The sequence below is a fragment of the Carassius auratus genome, chromosome 18, assembly GCF_003368295.1.
Source record: "Carassius auratus strain Wakin chromosome 18, ASM336829v1, whole genome shotgun sequence".
Classification (NCBI taxonomy): domain Eukaryota; kingdom Metazoa; phylum Chordata; class Actinopteri; order Cypriniformes; family Cyprinidae; genus Carassius; species Carassius auratus.
The window spans coordinates 16833231-16839346 of NC_039260.1; the positions used below are offsets into that span (position 1 = coordinate 16833231).

Genomic DNA, 6116 nt, shown 5'->3' on the forward strand with positions numbered 1-6116 from the left:
ATTCTTTTTGGGGCAGCCACCGTTACATAAATGGCGCCCGAACAGGGACTTGAAAATTAAACGCTTTGATAAACCTGGACGACTTGAAACTTAAACATTTATATCGTGACCACTTAAACGGGTCACTGGAACTTTGAATTATAGTTTCCCTAAAGGATTACTTGAGTGTTGGTTATTGTCACTTAAAACTGCATATTTTTGTGTTCGTGAAATGTATACTGAACTGAAACCGTTTTCTTTATTGAAGGGTTTTGTGGGAAGATTTTATTTATTTTTTTGTTGTTCATGAACTTACACGTTGTTAAATATATAATTGTTACCCCTTAGTTGTCTTGCTGCTACATTGATTGACCTAATTAATGTGAAAGCTGGGGAAATAATCATTTGTGTTATTGAAATCTTATTATTGTTTGTGAAATTAAGGGAATTGTAGTGTGAATTGGACAACTGGACAGACATTTCACATTGAACTGTTAGAGTATTCTGTTCCAATTTATTTTTTTCAAACATTTGTACATTGTTGTTTTTTTTTTTTTTTCTCACTCAACGTACATTTCACTACATTTTTACACTGACTACACATACATTTGACAATCAAACATGGCTACCACTCCTCTCTCTCCATCCACTTTTGTGGAGATTGAACCACCGGCACCCGATGTTGCTACCCCAGTCTGGCCTCCAGCACCTCGTCCTCTACTTTCTCCACCTGGACTCTCTCGTGTTCCTCTCCATGTCACTCCTACTCAAGCCAGCACCACTGATGTACCAGGAACCCAGGTGCGGTTTGCAACTTCACCACTAGCTGGCAGTACTCCTGTTCAACCCTTCATCTGGGAGGAGGAACCGAATGGCGACTCTATGCAGATATGTACATTACTTGACCCTTCATCTCAATCTTCGGCGGCACAGCAGGACTTGCCTGGTATCCTATCAACTCCTGGAAAAGGAATGCATCAACTCGCTCAAGTTAAAGAAAACTGGGAAACGTTGACACAACATATGCAAACCCATGAGAAAACCATTGGTGAACTTGCCATAGAACTTAAAACCCTGTCTGCACGCCAAGACAGCCTGATTTCTAACCTTGCTGATAAACTCAAGCACAATCAACAAGAAGTGCTCACCCACATTTCTGAAAGTAAGAAGCATGTGAAGGAAGAGGCTGATCAACTCACTAAATCACTTAAAGTTATGATTTCTGATGAACTTCACAGAGCTGAGACTACATATGTGTCTGAAGTGCGGTTTATGATCGACCAACTTCAAGTGGAGTTTCAGCAAGACCTCAAATCCTACCTGGTAACCCATCAAAGAAATCATGATCAGTTATCTACAGAGCTCACCCAGTGTACCCAAATCACAAACACATTGTGTGCAACTGTAAAGAGCTTACAAACTGAACTTGATAGAAGACTCGAAAAGCAAGAGAAACAAATGACTGACCTGCAGACAAGAGATTACTCACCTTTGCCTCTTAACGCTCCAGTTTCAGCTGTATCACCAGTGACCGCTCCTTTGCTTCCTGCTCCTGTTGTAAAGAGTGATCATTTTAAGATTACATTTCCTACTTTTGGGAGACAGTCAGATGACATGGACCCCTTGCTCTATCTAACTCGATGTCAGGATTTCTTAGCGTTACATCCTCTTACTGATGCTGACATTCTGGCCACTTTCCGCACTGTCCTTTACGGTACTGCCCGGGACTGGTGGGAAGTTGCACGATCCTCAATAACCACGTGGGAAGAATTTGAAGCTGCTTTCCTCTCTGCTTTCCTCTCAGAGGATTATGAAGATGAGTTGTCTGAACGGGTAAGGACACGAACACAGGGAGAAAGAGAGAGCATTAGAGACTTTGCATTTACATACAGAGCTCTCTGCAAAAGGTGGAAGCCCTCCTTGACGGACAGTGAATTGGTGAAAATGATTTTAAAAAATATGAACCCCTATCTTGCAAGCCAGATTCGCAGTCGGGTGAACACAGTCGATGAACTTGTGAAATTGGGCCAACAGCTGGAAAAAGACTACGAACAACAACTGCAATATGAAAAACGTGTGAGTTCTAAGCAACCCTTATCCATGCCTCAAAGACCTATTGCCAACCACCCGGCAGAGAAGCCTTTAGTGCAATGCTGGCGATGTAAAGGCCATCACTCCCCTGGCCACTGTCCTCACTTTGTCTCTTCTCAGTCCCAGTCACCTCAGTCCACCAGCAAACACCTTTCCTCTAATAGCAAGCGGACAACATTTCCAGCTTCTAAAGGTACTGGTCCACCTGGCAATCGCTCTGTGTCTGCCACCTTTCCTCAGAAGTCACCCACAACTGGTAAGAAAACACCACCTACTGAAATTGTTCCACAACAGTTAGTGATACCACTCTGTATTGGTACCTGGAAAGGAAAAGCCATTGTTGATACTGGGGCTAGCTACACCCTTCTACATGAGAATCTCTGGAAGGAACTCTCTTCACAAAAACTCAATCCATGGACCCAGGGTCCACTCTACCTCGCCAATGGGGAAGCAGAAATTCCTTTAGGTTGGGTAAACCTGCCAATTACCCTACATAAAAAAAATATTCACCATATCTGCTGTGGTTCTATCAGCCAAAGCCCTGGCCTATGCAGTCGTGTTAGGACTGGACCTTATCTTTTCCAGTGGGCTGCAGATCAATGTTGCAGATCAAAAGTATTCATTTCAGTCCAATCCTAAAGAGTATTATCCTTTCCAGCCAACAAATGCCAGTGTACCAGTTATCAGCTCCCAACATCCAAAGGGAAAGATTGGAAGTAAAAACTCCAACAGTCTCTCTCTACTATCTTCTGTTCCTCCTCCTCAACTTAACATGGTTCAACCAGCCTATCTGGATGACAAGACACTAATTGACACTGCTGTACAGCATGCCCACTTACCTCCGGAAGGAAAGCAACAGTTACTGCAGATCCTCGAGTCAAACCCTCAAGTTTGTACCCTTCGCCTGGGACGTACCGAAGTTACACAGCATCACATATATACTACCCACCAAGTGCCTATAAAACAAAGACCGTACCGTACAACACCTGCCAAACAAGCTGTCATTACAGAGCAACTGGAAGAGATGTTGACTGCCGGCATCGTAGAACCATCACATTCTGGATGGGCCTCACCTGTCGTCTTGGTCCCTAAAAAAGACGGAAGCCTCAGGTTTTGTGTGGACTACAGGAAAGTTAATGCCATTACAGAGAATGATGCTTACCCTTTACCCAACATCACTGAGATCTTAGAGTCACTATCTGGAGCCGCCATCTTTTCCACGATTGACCTTAACAGTGGCTACTGGCAGGTGAACATGGATCAAGAAAGTAAACCAAAAACTGCTTTCACAACTCCATCAGGATTGTTTCAGTTTAATGTTATGCCGTTTGGGTTAAAAAATGCCCCAGCAACCTTCCAAAGACTAATGGAGACGGTTCTAGGAGAATTGCGTGGAAACATCTGCTTTGTCTACATTGACGACATAATTATTTACTCACCATCTGTAGCCCAGCACTTCTCCGACCTCCAGGCTGTCCTCCATAAACTGCAAATGGCTGGCCTCACTATTAATTTAAAAAAAAGCAAGTTCTGTCTTAAAGAAATAACCTTTCTGGGACACATTGTCAACGTCCAAGGCATAGCTGCAGACCCAAGTAAAGTGGAGGCTATACGGGAATACCCTGTGCCCACCAACATCAAGGAGGTCCAGCGCTTCCTGGGGTTAGCCGGGTGGTACCACCGGTTTGTACCAAACTTCTCCAGGATCGCTGAACCCATCAATGCACTGAAAAAAAAAGGATGTTCATTCCTCTGGTCACCACCATGTCAGCAAGCCTTTGAACATTTGAAATGCTGTCTAACCTCTCCTCCCATTCTTGGCCATCCGGACCTTCAATTGCCTTTTACTGTTTACACTGATGCCAGTGACACTGGGTTGGGTGCTGTGCTGACCCAGCGCAAGGAAAAGGGTTTAGAACAAGTTATTGCTTATGCCAGCAGAACCCTGAACAAAGCGGAGACCAATTATACAGCCACCGAAAAAGAGTGTTTGGCTGTAATTTGGGCCCTGGAAAAATGGCAGCACTACCTAGAGCACAAATTGTTCACCGTCATCACAGACCACTCAGCCTTACAATGGGTAATTTCTTCCACAAAAACCAAGAGTCGCCTTATCCGGTGGGCCTTGCGACTTCAGAGATTTGATTTTATCATTGAATATCGCAAAGGAAAACTAAATATGGCACCTGATGCTCTGTCTCGGATTCGTACCAGCTGTAACCTGTACACCAACCAAGACCAGCAGGAGAATGCTGAGTTTCCGATGTCTCCAGCCACAATCTGGGAGGAACAGCACAAAGACCCTCACATCATCAAAACACTTCAAGCACTTGCAGAAAATGATTCCCCTCTAAAAGATCAGTATGAGGTAGTGGAAGATAAACTCTATCACAAAACTCACCTGCCAAACAATCAAATTCATTACAGAGTGTACATTCCTAACAGCCTTGTGTCGTCCATTCTACACCACTACCACGCAAATCCCTGGAGCGGTCATGTAGGTATTTATAAGACCTACAAGCGTATCCATGATGTTGCATTCTGGCCTGGAATGTGGACTGAAATAAAACACCATGTTAAAAAATGTGTCAAATGCCAGACTCTTAAGGGAGAAAATCAGAAACCTGTGGGCAAACTACAACAAGTCACCACCACCCATTCCAACGAGATGCTTGGAGTGGACATTATGGGCCCAATGCCACGCAGCACACAGCAAAATGAGTACCTCTTAGTCGTTGTAGACTATTACTCCCGGTGGGTGGAATGTTTTCCCATGCGCAACGCTAAAACTCAGACTGTTGCATTACTACTTCGGAAGGAAATTCTAACCCGTTGGGGGGTACCGGACTTCATTCTGTCGGATAGAGGAACACAATTTGTGTCATCATTGTTCAGAGAACTCTGTCAAAAGTGGAGTATCAAACCTAAATTGACGACGTCATACCATCCACAAACAAATATGACAGAGAGGGTAAATCGTACGCTCAAATGCATGATTTCTGCCTATGTGGACAATAATCACAGGAAATGGGACCAATACTTACCTGAACTCCGTTTCGCTATTAATTCAGCTGTCCAGGAAACGATTGGGATGACCCCTGCAGAGCTTCATTTGGGGAGGAAACTGCAAAGTCCCATGGACAAGTTGTTACATGGCAAGAATATAACTCCAGATTGTCTAACTTACGATACAGTCCACCATCTAACTGAGCTTCAGACCAAGGCCATGGAATGCTGCAAAAAAGCACAAAAGAGACAGCTTCGGAATTACAATAAAAAAAGACGAGAGGTTACATACAAGGAAAAGGATCGTGTGTGGATGAGGACTTTTCCCCAGTCTAGTGCACAACATCACTTCACTGCAAAATTGGCTCAGAAATGGAAAGGCCCCTACCGTGTCATAAAGCAGATGGGTCCATTGAATTATCGAGTAGCGCTAGAGTCCACTGGCGAAGATGTTCGCATAGTGCATGTGTGCAACCTGAAACCATGCTTTCCCACGGCTGAAGAGCTGGAAAGCCAGGAGAAGAAAAGACTCTGCCAAATATTCAATGAATCATCTGATGATGAGGAATTCATTGGATTTTAAATATGATTAATCTTTCAACAACCATAGGTTGTTTTCTCCAGGGAGGGAGAGTGTGGCGATTTGGAAGAAATCCATGCCAGCTTTTCACTTTGTCTAATGGGCGGAAATCAATGAAGGAAATTTAATATAAAAGCGAGTTTAGAAACGGAAGTGAAAGGGAGGGAAGTAAAAACAAAACACACGTGTAGGTTGTATTTGAATGGGACGCACGCTACCTGAAGGTCGTTGCTGTTTTGTGCTGGAATCTGTGCATGCGCTGACTGGGTGCGATCGAAGAAGTGTCGGAGAAATTGAGCTCTACTACATGGTTCGGTCGCCTGCCTGGGGATACACAATCCAGACTGGTTCGTTCGCCTGCCTCAGGTACTAGTGATGTTGTCCATCATTTGTTAACCTCACGTACTCTGTTCCCGGCCCGGGATTAGCGGCCGCTACACGGACTTCCCACAGCCACCAC

At 44.2% G+C, this 6116-nt stretch overlaps 1 long non-coding RNA gene across 1 annotated transcript; it reads right to left on the bottom strand.

The window, feature by feature from the left end:
• Positions 1–599: 599 nt before the first annotated feature.
• LOC113118827 (uncharacterized) lies at positions 600–1789 on the bottom strand. Its single transcript, XR_003294382.1, has 3 exons — positions 1653–1789; positions 1469–1531; positions 600–940 (listed from the first exon to the last, which is right to left on the bottom strand). It is a non-coding gene; the product is annotated as an uncharacterized LOC113118827 (long non-coding RNA).
• Positions 1790–6116: the final 4327 nt, after the last annotated feature.